The sequence below is a fragment of the Schistocerca americana genome, chromosome 4, assembly GCF_021461395.2.
Source record: "Schistocerca americana isolate TAMUIC-IGC-003095 chromosome 4, iqSchAmer2.1, whole genome shotgun sequence".
Classification (NCBI taxonomy): Eukaryota; Metazoa; Arthropoda; class Insecta; order Orthoptera; family Acrididae; genus Schistocerca; species Schistocerca americana.
Genome location: NC_060122.1, coordinates 684,016,276 through 684,031,389, shown reverse-complemented (window position 1 = coordinate 684,031,389; position 15,114 = coordinate 684,016,276).

The window sequence follows — 15,114 nt, the reverse complement described above, 5'->3', positions numbered from 1 at the left end:
GCATCAAACAGAGAAGGCGGACATAGGCTGCAACTGACAGAGCACATGACGTACGAGTAGCTGTTTCGGCTAAGATGCTTATCAGCCCGCATGGTGGTGCGAGACGTATTGCCAAGAAATGTGGGATCAGTCTGACGAGTGCCATTTGCATCTTTTATCGACATAAATTCCACTATTATCATCTGCCACTACATCAGGCACTCGGAGGACGTGATTCGAAAACGTCGTATAGAAGTTTGTCGGTTTGTTCTGCAGCGGCTGTGAGGTTGGTGTCGTGCAATCATTAAGAGCACACGAGCAGGCTCAGAAAGCCCATATCGATGATGTATCATTGAATGGTTCGCACATTGACACTTGTTGATGGCCCAGCATTGAAACCTGCAGCAATTTTTTTGAACGGTTGCACCTCTGTCACATTGAATGATTAGCTTCATATGTCATTGGTCCCGTTCTTGCAGGATCTTTTTCCGGCCGCAGCGATGTCGGAGACTTGTTGTTTTACCGGATTCTGAATATTCACAGTGTAAGACGTAGTGGTCTCCTGACCTTCATTGCTTACATATTCCGCCCTTACAATCATATTCTGCACATCAAGACGCTTCATTCAGACCCAAACTCGAGAAGATAATGTCAATGTTGTATGAATTCATGTAAACGACATGCAAATAACAAGTGCGCACCGGGGTTGAAATACTCGAGGCTGGCATACACACATACATTCCAGACACAACAGTCACAGGAGCTTTTGTTCGAGAGAGGCAGACACACACCGGGAGGCCGGTCCCTTCAGAGGACGAGTCAACCTCGGCCACCCGTGGAGCAGACAGCATGTGCCCGAGGGAAAGGGGGAACAACCTCGTGTTTGGTTTAAAAGCAAATGCTGCTACATTGTATGGGAGCATCCAACCTAAGCACGCAGTTTCAGAGATTTTCACAGGGAGACACCAAACGCCAAACGCTGATACTACAGATTTCCAGATTTGTCGCCTTAAACGAAACGTCATTCTCCCGTTTTAGAAGAGCAATGCCGATTGGCAGACGATATTTCTGATGCCTTGAGCTGAAGGAGTAATGGAGGAGACCAAAAGATATACCCTTTCACGTCTGGCGTGGAGAGGCGCTGTTCCGTTGTCGCTCTTGGAACGAGGAACAAGTCTCTCCTCAGTACTTTACTGGGAGAACACCTCTGTAGAGAGCGAATCGAAGTGCGACTCTATATTGAGTCCTTGCAATTAGGTGTTGATCATTGTGTTGGCTGACAAATTTATTGTGCGGTGTGAATGGACAGAGTTATAGTTAAATACCTACTATCAAACTTTTGAATGCAATCACAGTGGACTTGTTATCTGACCAGTGTACCACGCCAAAAGTTAGAGTATGGGCGAATAGGAATCCTTGACTTCATCAAGGTGCAGGGAGAGTTTGATTGGCGAAGGTCAATCCAGATAGAACGAGAGTTATCTTATTTGTCAGCAGCGAGTGGCGTAAACAGCAGTCATCGTAGCTTATCGTATTGTGCACTACAGCTATTGCATATTTCCTCCACAACAGTACACTTCACGGCATTTCACACGCGACAGCCTCGACCATACCTAGCAACATTCGAAAGGATAATTATTCAAGTTGAGTACACGGGCCTCTCAGCCATTCTGCCAAGTCAATAGCAATCTTAAACTTTGTATAGAAATTTCATTAGCGAATCCTATCCCTGAGAGATAACTTCACATTCCAAAAAGAACCGGGATGTAAGTTATGATTGATCGTGGAATGGAAACGACTATGAAAATCCGATAAAGCTTTGCAAAGATGTGTTGGGCAGTGTCTCTAGTATGACTCTAGGTAAAATTATGTCGCTCTTTTCATTCCTCAGCTCTTAGTGAGCACGTAAAGATGTTATAGAAATTGTGTCTCCCGCCAAGTGCGAGGTCCTGGTGACAATTTTACCATGAAGCTATGCAACCAACATTATATGACTGTCATGCGGTTTCTTCTTCAAGACAATTCTCAGCCATATTCTGCAGGGGCAATGAAGATGTTCCTGCATCGTTTCAATTAGAAATATTTGGTTACCCACAATACAGCCCATAATTGTCTCCCACTGAGTTTCATCTCTGCTCAAACGAACCGCTGGCTATGAAGACAACATTTTGGCACAGACAACGAGCTTTAGGCCAGCGTAGATAATTGGCGGAAAGCACTGGCGGCTGCCTTCTATGATGAGGGTATTGGAAAGTTGGTACAACACTACGACGAATGTCTGAGTCAGAACGACGACTATGTAGAGAAGTAGCTGAAAGGTGTAGCTAACTGTTACAAATGAAGCATTTCTGATTTTCAGTGTGATTTTCAATTCGTGATTAATTGTAACTTACTTTCTGGACAGCCGTCGTACTCGAGGCTGGTGTACACACATACATTCAAGACACGATGGTCATAGGAGCTTTTAGTTCGAGAGAGGCAGACCACACACTGGAAGGCCGGTCCCTTCAGAGAATGAGTCAACCTCGGCCACCCGTGGAGCAGACTGTGTGTGCCCAGGTGAAAGGGGGAACAACCCCGTGTTTGGCTTAAAAGCAAATTCCGCTACATTGTGTGGGAGCATCCAACCTACGCATTCTTTACACATAGCATGCAGTTTCAGAGATTTTCTCAGGGAGACAGCAAACGCCAAATGCCAGCACAGCACATTTCCGGATGTCGCCTTAAACGAAATGTCATTCACCCATTTTAGAAGAGCAATGCCGATTGACAGACGATATTTCTGACGCCTTCAGCTGAAGGAGTAATGGAGGAGACCAAAAGATATACCCCTTCACATCTGGCGTGGAGAGGCACTGTTCCGTTGTCGCTCATGGAGCGAGGAACAAGTCTCTCCTCAGTACTTTACTGGGAGAGCACCTCTGTCGAGAGAAAATCGACGTGCGAATCTATATTGAGTCCTTGCGATGAAGCGTTGTTTACTGTGTTGGCTGACACACTTATTGTGCAATGTGAAAGGACAGAATTATAGTTAAACGCCTGTGAGCGAACTTTTGAGTAGCATCGCTGTGGACTGGTTATCTGATCGGTGTACCACGCCAAAAGTTAGATTAGGGGCGAATAGGAATCCTTGACTGCATCAAGGGGTAGGGAGAGTTTGATTGGCGAAGGTCAATCCAGATAGAATGAGAGTTATCTTATTTGTCAGCAGCGAGCGGCGCAAACAGCAGTCATCGCAGCTTATAGTATTGTGCACTACAGCTATTGCAAGCCCCATATTCCCTCCACAACAGTACACTTTACTGCATTTCACACACGACAGTCTCGACCGTACCTAGCAACATTCAAAAGGATAACTATTCAAGTTGAGTATGCGCGCCTCTCAGCCATTCTGCCAAGTCAATAACAATCTTAAACTTTGTATAGAAATTTCATTAGCGAATCCTATCCATGAGAGGTAACTTCACATTCCGAAAAGAAGCAGGATATAACTTGTTCAATTGATAACTAAAAGTGGAATTGTGATTTCTCAGAATTTTTGCAAAATAAATAATAATTTTCGTTAGTTCCATGTTTTTCTTACACTACCTACACTACTTCAGTACCTAAATATCCCACTAGTTACGTAAGAAATTTTGTGATTTTTTGTGTCATTTCCTTACAGCGGACGACTCCAGAGGATATTTATTGCTGAAAGTTTCTCAAGCATTTCTCTTTAGAACGTTAGGATCGTCTGTCTGACTTCTGTAGTAGTGTGGGGGTGGCAATTGCATCTTGCAGGAGCCACAGGGTAAAGGGTACATCTCAGATTAATCCGTTGCGCAGAATAACAGAATAGCAGATAAACCCCACACTCACAACGGTACACCTGTGAAATGGTCGTACGGAAATATCTGCACTCTATCGCTACTCGACTACAGCACCACGTTCAAACTCACTTAAATCTTGATAAGCTGCCATTGTAGCAACAGTAACCGATCTACTAACTACGCCAAACACTTGTTGTCTTACATAGTTGTTGCCGACTGCCAGTTTACATATCTGTGTATTTCAATAAGCATGCCTATACCAGTTTCTTTGGCGCTTCAGTATATAGCGAGATCAAGCAGTTTTTCATTCAAGCCTTCCACGTTGCTGTTTGCTTGTCAAAACCGAAACGTCGGTCGTTCACATTTCAGAGTGATAAACCTTGAAAAAAGAAACTGCTGTGTTAACTTACTTAGATTTGAAGAAAATATATACAAGTTTTTAAAACATTAGAAAATTAATACAGTAGCTGTTTTTTTATGCGTAGGAATGTTAATCACTATGAAGTTTATCATTTTGAAGTATGTATAAATATTTTTTCAGATATAAGAAAGTTAATGAAGTAGTTTCTTTTTTCTTCGTGGATAGAGGTATCTGTGTTATGAAGTATGGACGACCCATGTTTCTATTTCTGATCTAATAAGTATTCAGCAACGAGCCCGCCCGGTTAGCCTTGCGTTGTAACGCACGCCGGCACGGTAGCTGAGCGTGTTCAGTAAGAGGGATTAGCTACCCTCTGTAATAAAAAAAACTGAATAAACGGATCAGTGAACAACCTGAACGAGTGTCACTGGACGTCCGCCACGAACAAATTCAACGAACAATATAGTACAAAATGAGATAAAAAGAAAGCAATGGTTTCCTGCGGGAAGGCTTGACGGTCCCTTGCACGGATCCGCCTGACGGATTAGGAGTTGAGGTCCGGTGTGCCTGCCAGTCTGTGGATGGCTTTTAGGGCGGTTTTGCATCTGCCTCGGCGAATGCGGGCTGGTTCCTCTTACAGCGCCTCTGTTACACTATGTCGGCGATTGCTGCGCGAACACTGTCTCCACCTACTCGTACACCATAATTACTCTACCACGCAAATATTTGGGGCTACAATCGTCCGGTACGTGACGTTCCCAGGGTGAGGGGGGGGGGGGGGGGGGGGAAGGGTGTCCACTGGGTGCCGAACCGCACAAAATGACCCTGGCTTCGGTGTGGGGCGGCGGTGGGGTGAGTGGACTGCTGTAGCCTGTTGTGGGGTTGTGAACCATCCGTCATTTCTAGATCCCCAGTTCCTTACAGTGCAATACAATATAATCAGCAACGAGGAATGTTTAAATGAAAAACTGCCTGATGAAATCGTTGTTGTGTCTACAAACCCTTTGAAATGAACACACATTTAAAATAGTTTTCTCAGGCCCATCTGATGCACTAGGACCTGCCATACGCCGTTGCCGACTGAGCCCGCATTGCTGTTCAGTTTTAGTACCTACCTCATAATTTTTTTGCGGAAGGTCTCAACTTCAATACCAACTTGACTGTAAATGTCTTTCCGAGAGTTGTTGTAAGCATTTCTGAAAGAAATATACGTGTTTCGGTGTCTAGGTTGTTACCTCAACTCAGAGCATTATCCATATAAAACATTACGTGCACTTCAATTGCGGAAAACATCGTTTCGACATCTGGAATCATTCACGAAATAAAAGGGATGTTACTCTCAAGTGAGTCATCTTGTGTATTTAGTGCTATTGCGATGTTTGTCGGTGACACTAGGTTTTATTTTTTGAGTTGAGTATGGCCACAGTCTCATATACAATTATCAATAAGTTCAAAAATGGAAACAGTAAGTTGCCACCCTAAATATATTTGTTGACATTTGCAATTAACCGAAAAGTGATGTTAATAATCACAACAGAACTGGAAAAATAATTGAACTTAAAGGAACAGTAATTAAATTATTGCCTTTTGAGCATTACTTATGATTTCTAAAACAATTAGGCGGAACAAGTTCAGTTAGAAGCAAATATATAATTCAGGGCAAAGACAAGAAATAGCTACTCTTGTCTGCAAGACATACAGCATAGTTCAATAAAGTTAATTAACATCACACCTGTCTTGTTTAATTTGTACCAAATTACATATTGAGAACCCCGTCACAGTGAATTACAGAGCATATTTTGACATAGACTTGAAGTGCATTTTATTTTCGCGTTGTGTAACGGGGACATTACACTCATACCGGCATATTTTTACTGCTGGATCAGCTGGTGATATGTTGTTTTATATGAATTTTTCTTCTGATTATCTACGTATTGTACGACTTACATGCGCGAGTTAATTTCTTATAGCTAGAGGAGGCAGGACATTAAAAACGGAGAACAAGGGACTCATCTTAAATATGTTCCATAAATTTAAGAATAAATATGTAAATTGAACAATTTACTCGGATATTGGGTAAGCTATTATTTTCCGTTCACAGGATGATGGAGGTGAGTCGTATGTAGATGCTCCTTATAGGCGGAAAAATCTCTCTCGCCGTAGAGACGCCCTAAATGTAAAGAGTTCTCACTTTCACTACCTTAAGCTATTGTTGTTACTCATCAGCTGATAAAAGTGCTACGTGAAGTATGTAGTGCTTAACGAACCACCGTAATATAAATAATTAATTGTTCGCAGATATTCAAGCCTTCCATGTTTATAAGTTATTCGCTTAGTTTTTCCTCTAAAGTCCTTACTGGAGCGATACATAGGGGGGTTGTTTAATACCTCCTGTTAACATCACTTATTAACATCACTTATTAGTATTTCTGGAATTTTGTAAGTAGGCTTTCGAGGCATAATTTGCGTCTATCTTCAGGGGTGAGCCAGGTCAAGATTTTCAGCATTTCCGTGACAACCTCCATTGACTCAAACAAACCTGTGACCACTGGTGCTACTCCACACTGTATACGATTATTACACCATGACAGTCTTCGTATGAGTCCCACAAAAGTGAACAATAATCTAAAACAGGACGCACACGTGATTTGTAAATTTTAGATTGACTATACTCTCCCAGTATCCTTCCAAAGTCTGCCATCTACCTTACTTATGACTGAGCCTATGTAATCTGTCCATTTCATAGTCGTAAGGATTGTTACGTCCAGATATTTGTATAAGTTCACTGGTTGTAATTGTGAACAATTACATTACTGTACATTACCAATCCTTGCATCGCTTTGAAATCTTATCCCTATAGGACGTATACTTGTTCAGCTTTCTTAAGAGTGCAGGTAGGCTACTCCATTATAGGTACCTGCGTCATCTGTGAAAAGTGTGATGTTACGATTAAAAGCTATATTTTTCTATGATCCGAGAAGTAAGCCGAGGGAGTTCATTATTTCTAATTTCGCTTTGTTATCCTCAGATTAAGTTCATGTGCCATCCATGAATTGGCAGTAAGCTCGGTGACAGTGATAATCTTTACACTTGACAAGAATTTATTTGGGTGTTATGAGAGGTAACTCGATAAGACTCTGGTACTAAAGACCTAAAGGGTTCCCACACTGCCCTTTTGACAGTCAGTGAGTTTCATTTCTAACCAATCTATCTATGGATGTAAAGTTTAGATTAATCATATTATGCAGAATTCCTGTATATCTATTTTCTAATGAGTTATGGAACAGTAGCTGTAACATTTACGAGTAGCAACAATAACACAATCGCCGATAGCTTTTGGTCCCTTCTAATAGAACTCTAGTGATGACTGCCGTTTGAAAACAGCCGATAGCGTAATTGTTGCTGTACACATTACGCAGAATTTCTTCTTTCCTTAGAATGTTCTTTACACTGACAGTAGACCATGGAGACTCCATCTATTATGAACTGTTCTACCATGTACGTATCTATCCATCTAGTAGATGCTTGGTACATTTGTATTCAAATTCTTCATAGTTATGTCTCAAAGCTTGCAACTACTCTTGCATTTTTAAAGTTTGCGTTCTGATGTTGCAGAAAAATTATTAGGTTGGTGGATGAGTTCGCTGAGTTTTTGTATTGCATTTTGTATTCCGGTTCCTACGGGTTTATTTGAAGTTCATTGATCATGTTTGAGTTGCATTGTCATTTTGTCGCTGTGATATAGTGAGTGAACCTACGGACTCTAGAAAATGAGAGTGCCAAGTGGAGAAATTGGAACATAGCCGATATATTCTCCTGTTTGAATTCAGTAGAGGGGTGACAGCAGCAGAGGTAACCAGAAACATCTTGCTCCGTGTATGGGGATAATGCCATTGGAATGAGCACTGTAAGAAAATGGTTTTCTCAATTCAAAGAGGATCGTTTTGACATTAGTGGCATACCATGTTCAGAAAGATTTTCTCTCGGACATGTCCGAAAGAACAGGTACCATCGGTGACGATGCAGTTCTCTAGAATGAAATGATAATGAAATCCAGACATGTCCGAAAGAACAGATACCGTCTTCATATAGTTAAGGCTAACCGGCCATTGACCTTTTTCTGTGCGGATGCACACACATTGCCTAAAGTCTTAAGGGACTCGGGAAGATTGTCTGCCGCGAGTATTGAGTGTCATGGGCAGAGCACTACGAATGTAGTGTGAGGACATTAAGTTGGGAATGTGGGTCTCACGGAGAGCGTGCAAGGGATAAATCCCGGCAATCGGACTCTCCTTTGTGCCCTCGGTGGCACAGATGGACAGAGTATCTGTCATGTAAGCAGGAGATGCCGGGTTCGAGTCCAGGTCGGGACACACATTTTCAATTGTCTCCATTGGTTTATATCAACGCCTGCCGGCAACTTAGGGTCTTGATTTCATCACCATTTCATTCTAGAGAGCGGCATTGTCACCGATGGTATCTATTCTTTCAGAAATGTCGGAAAGAACAGATACCATCTTCCTATAATGCACTATGTGTTCATATGCAGAATGTGACCTGGTAAGTTTGGCGAGGATGTGGGCATCTGAAGGGACTTTTACCAATGAAAGAGTTTGTTCAGAGTTAATTAACTCACTGTATGGAGTAAAGGATGAAAACAACCAACCGATTGCAAGAAGTTTATTGCGCTGCCCTGATTTGTATACTGACTAAGGGCATCTTCCTCAGAATAAGTTATAGTTACCTGTACAAATTATTAAAAGATCGCAGGACAATAACAGACACTTCAGAAACCTTAAGCAGCACTAGAAGTATTAAAAACTGAACAAGCTTTACTTACAAACGTTCACGTTGCATTGAAGTCATCGTTTGTTAAAAAAGGACGTGGATGCAAAGTCGCCTTTTTCATTAATAAAGGTGCAGAAAAATCTAATTAACAGTTTCAAATCTTCGATTAATCGTTTGCGAAAGTCAGGGATATATAAAATAAATTGTGACACGTGTCCAGACCGCAGGAGTCATCAATATAAGATATAAAGAGCATTTATCAGGAGAAAAGATATTCATGGGCATAATTCTCTCAGTGTGGATCGTTTGCATATTACAGGACACCAAATGGAGAGAGGCGATGAAGTTACTTTCCTCCATAAAGAAAAGAGAAGATGTAGACTTGATATTCTTGAAAAACTTGAAATCAGTAAGAAAACGTACATTAATGATTGTCTCATTCTTAATGAAGAGCCATAATTGCGAAATAAAAGTTTCTTCACGACTATTTGAAACTTTGTGGCTTACTGCCTTTATTTGGTTAGAGGTCTTTACATACAGTTCTGAAACATTGTTTTCTTCCTGTTTCAATTCTTTTTATTGTATTCCATAGCTGTTATTCATACTATGTTATTTCTTTTCCTCTTCAGTTTAATGGTTTGTGGACTGGAACGATCACTTGCATCATCTGCTGTTTTAATTGGAAGCATTTAATGTACATGTCATTTATTACCTACTTTCATCAATCTGTTTTTAAATTTTTTCTCTTGTAATAACTATTTGTATTTATAACATGCTGTTCTCTTAATTTGGGATTCTCTATGCCATTCCTGTCCCATTGGTGGCCCACAGTGTGCGGTTTTCAGCTGCTTTTATATTCTCAGTAAGTTTTGTACTAATTAAGGTTTTAGAAATGTTTTTTATTCTCTTATGCTGATTAAAGAATTTTGTAGGTTACCATAACTTATTCTGAAGATGATACCCTTAGTCGATATCGAAACTAAGGCGGTGGAATAAAATCTGTCCAATCGGTTGTGTGTTTTTATCCTTCATTATCCAGAACATTAGCCAGGTTCAAAATCATCATAATATACGGTACACAGGACACATACGGGCGCGCTCAAGTGTGACTGTGAGCTCACTGTCCAGCTATAGCGGTCATCACTATAAATTACTGTGTCGGAACAAAGTCTGAGAAGAGGTTTTGTTTGTAGGTGGAAGTTGGTGCCAGAGAGAGCGGCTGGACTCTAAGTGACGCTCCATGGGGTGCACAGCAGTTAACACGTGATTTCTTTCCCACGTACCCTTATTCGCTAACCTCAGTGGATGCATAGTGAGCATGTTATTAGCATATAAGTTTCAGAGGAAAAAACAACCATGCTAAAGCGTCGATACTCGGCACAGTGGCAGCAACGAGTCACGTATCTATATTAGAGAGACGCAATGAAAGCCATGGAATAGAAAAAAGCACATATACAGATGGCCGTAGCACCATGTGGGTCTTTTTGACCCACAGTAGGAAACCACCTTTTTATTAGCATTTCGGTGAAGTTTTGGGTGTCGCCAGGTTGACAATGCGTACAGGAAGACTCTAAAGTGTAACCAAAGGATAATTTGGTGTCTAAAATGAATAGTGAATTGACAAATATAAATTTTCTGAGATAAATTTTTTTTAATTTTATATTTTACGGAAGAAATATCACAATCTTTCATAAAGCGTCATTAAAACAAGTAAGTAAAACAATGAAAACAATGTTACAATGCTTTTCTTTATAAAAAATCGAAACATACTGCTTATGTGAATACTAACAGTATTTCTACTTTTACAAACAAGTAAGGTAAGTACCAAGTATTTGTGAAAAAGGCGCGCACGTTGTTATTGTGACTGTTTAACATTTTCTTTCTTGTAAGTCTCTCCGGCGACTCGAAACAGGTACCGTTCAAAATTCCGCGTGTATGGATTTACTAAATTTTCATTTTTGTTCACTATACGATCTTTAACAAAATTTCTCTCAGCCGTGGATTCAATGTACTACGGCTTTTTAACTGTTTTCCCTGTTGATACTCCATGTGCGGCAGCGCGGTTCCTTTTGTCCTGCACCTATCTGTGGACTTGCTGCAGCCGATCGCCGGTAGGAAAGCCGAGCAGAAACCCACCGTACTGCAACTCGCACCAGGCTTCATACAACGTAACTATTCTAAGAATCGGGAAAAGATGTTAACTTTGAATGAAAAATGAAAATACTGGCAAAGCTTCAGTATATTCTGAAGTCGATAATTACTCGTTCACTGCGAAGCCCGTGCTAATCCTAACACAGTCTTGCACAAATCCCTTCATTCACGTTATAAAAGTTTATGGTAACGTACTTCCCAAAATCGCAACAGCTACCAAGCACGGATTGTTCTTAAACGAAAATGCTTGCAACACTATTATGTTTATCGGTGTCTAATGCACTCAAGTTTTCTGTCACCGATCTGCTCAATATGCCAAGCGGAATTACTGTCTTTTCTCATACTCAAAATTACTTAAAATATCCGTTCTTTCTAAAAAAAAAAAAAAAACACACACCGGAATAAATATGCCTTCACATCAAAACACTTTTGGAACATGTAGCACAATTATTATCGGCAGATTATAACTTCCTTCGGAGCACACGACCGTATCATTGGAAGTCTGGACTCCGACTACTTAGACTGCTGTAAGCATTCTCTATATCCAAGAGAAAAGACGCGCAAAGAATACTCTGTTCTGATTGATCAGTATTGTTTAAGGGCAATAGAAAAACACTATTCTCCCGCGTTAGTCCGCGGTTTTCATGACTAACCAATCAAAAAATAACACACTTTCGAACCGTAGTTTTTCCAGAAATAAATATTTAACATTCTGATATATTGTTTATACTTTACGTTATTAACTATTCTCATTTGCACTCGAGTTAGCTTTCCTTCTACCATAAACGTACTTAACACATTATGATACAAAATTCCCCCCGGCGTCAGCATTCACACCGTCTCAAAAATTTCTCACGCTAGTTCGGACAGCGTTTATCAGCAGAACAATGATTTGGAAATTTACTTTAGACGACATTAATGCACCATTCACACTACTAAAAGCGTATATAAAACTCTAAAAACATAAATAAACAAAAAAGCCTTTAATAAATAAACAGAAAAATTCACAAAAACATTCTCTTGACCTATTTTTTTAATGTATTTGTGCACTACTGTACACTGGTGGATGAAAATTAGAACTACGTACTCGTCTGACCCCGCTTCAGACCACCTGTCACTGTGCACTCATGAGTCATTCTCCCTACACACATGCTCTAGACAGGAACGATATAATGCGCCACGCCTCACTAGCCTGACATTGGCCAGATGGTGCTTTAGTAGAGGGTGGAAACAACGGGTGCGGGTAGTAGCCCTCATCGTCCGCAGCAGTTACATATCAGGAACGAGAGGAACACTTAGTTACCCATAACACTTCGTGCAACAGGCATTTAAGTTATCACTACGGAATCACAAATACAGTACTTATGTAGGTAGATTTAGTAACTTAATAATGCCATTACAAGTATAAAAGATTCACTATGTCACTATTTTCTCCTGTAGTTTGCAACGTCTGACAGCCAACGTTCCATTCCGTATTAAACTGAAGTTACTTAATGCAGTACGGTATTTCTTAATCTTTTTGATAAGTTGAACAGTTTGTAAAGGTCATCACCCTGGTTCTCTTCTGCAGTATGTTTGTAATGATATTTGTTTGAGCTGATTATCTGCAATAATAGTGATAGTTTTTTTTCTAACAATAATTGTTTGCTTAAAAAGGTAATATAAAAATTAAGCATAAGTTATTGAAGTTACTATATTTAAATAGCATTTTAAAAAAAAATTTCAATTGAAACCTTACTGGAATAATAGGTACAGTTTCTTAGTTTTACAAAAATATTGGGCTTTTTAGATTAAAGTTGAAATATCATGACAGATTGGGCATCAAATCTGATGCAGAATTGACTTTCATCAGTACATAAACTGAGAACCCTGTTTTGTACATTTTCAAATAGTAAATGTGGTAACACTGCATTTTGCAATAATTTAGGGTATTCATCTTTTAATCTCCACTAGACTCTGCTTAACAGCGTGAATTTAAATTTGTGTTCCAAAGATGAATCAGATGTCAGTACATTAAAGATTTTGAAACCTTCAGCTGACATGGTCAGAAACTGTGCATTGACACTATAGGTTTTTTGACACACAACGTTTTTTTTATTTTCAATGTGTTGATCACTTCGAAAATACTGATTAAAAGCCTCAACCAAACGTTTCAAATGCAGAACGAGTGACTGTCGTATTTCAACACCTTCCTCTTCTAAAGAGCAGTCTAGTCTTGGAGCAGAATTAGATTCACTGGGACTCACTCAAATTGTCCAAAATTCTGTATCTTTCTGGGCAGCGAGGAATTTTACAGAGACCTGTTAGTACATTTATTCCTTTGCCTTAGAAGATTAAATTGATTTCATTAATATTTGTAAAAATGGCCCATAAAGACGCAAGCTGAAAAGTCAACTTCTGCTAAATAATCCAACTTTCGATTCGTTTTCTAAAATGAAGCAAGCACTTCGGCCCTGTATAATTCCTCAAGATAACCATCCGACCTCAGCACGTAAAAGAAGAGACGTATGTACACATTCCCATGTCCTCACATAATATTTTGAATGAACTATTGATTTTTGGCCGATATTTTATGAAGGTAACATTAGTTGATGACCTCAACAAGATGTCGACAAGCGGCTAGTGAATTTTTATTATTTTTTTCAGCAAGTCTATATCTCTGGATCATTGAATCACTACCAGAACAGTTTTTTCGGTTGGTTTTTAATAACCTGTGCTGTCTAATTATTTCACTCATCTCGTCTGCTCCAATACCAATGCAGTTGTCCATTGGTATTTTACTCATTTCAAGAAAAGAATTTAGGAAACTAGGTATTTCGTCTGTTGGCATAGATTTGCATTTGCAGATCCTCCAGGAATGTTCTTTCCTGATGATACATAACGTTTCTAAGTAATGCTTCTAGTCTAGCAACTTCTTTACGTTCATCCATAATTAATGAAATTTGCATGATTTGAAACAAAAAGTAAGTTAGTTCTTCATGTTAGTTGCTAAATCTCTGACGTCTTGAGATACCTTGTCAGTCGAAAATAAAAGCTTAGCTATTTATTTTTCTGGTTTCAAGTAACATTTTATTTTATTATATCCAAAGCAGAAGCTTTACTAGGATTATCCCTAATTGCATAGGCTTGACCATTTTGCGCTATCTGATAGCTGACTAAGCAAGAAGCCCCAATTACTGCTTCATTCGCCGTTTTTGTGGTTTTAATAACAAATGTCTTTAATTTTGTGAGTTCGTCAAATTTTCGAAGGAATAATTGAAAACCTTTTTAAAATTTAAGGCAGTTTTGAACAGATTCAAATGAACGACGAATTTTTGCTGGCGCCATATAGTTATTTCGCAGAATATATTAAGGATTATCAGTGCCCATGAAACTTATATACACATAAAACTTTCATCATACTTCCAAATTTTTTTTTTTTTTTTTTTTTTTTTGGCATCACTTCTTCAGAGGCGATTTTATGTCACTCGAATTATTGCCATAATTGGAGATGGACTAGTGGTTCTAGGCGCGCAGTCCGGAACCGTGAGACTGCTACGGTCGCAGGTTCGAATCCTGCCTCGGGCATGGATGTGTGTGATGTCCTTAGGTTAGTTAGGTTTAAGTAGTTCTAAATTCTAGGGGACTGATGACCACAGATGTTGAGTCCCATAGTGCTCAGAGCCATTTGAACCTTTTGGAGATGGAATAGGTTAATTGTTTTTTTGTATTCATACTTCCTCAGAGACGCAATTTTTTATTGTGATTTTCTATTTACTTTCTTGAATGTTATGGAAAGAGGCACGTAAATTTCGCGAACCGCGATCTCAGCCACCGAGAGCACATACGATAGTGCGACTGCAGGGACTATCTCGCGCACGCCTCTCGCAATACCCACATTCTCACGTTGTATGTCCACCCACTACATTCGTAGTCGGTCGGGGCACACATATTCACCTGTCCCCGTTGATTTATATCAACGTCCGTCAGCAGCTGAAGGTACTAATATATAATCCTAATTTCGTTCTAGACGGCTGCAGGTCATCA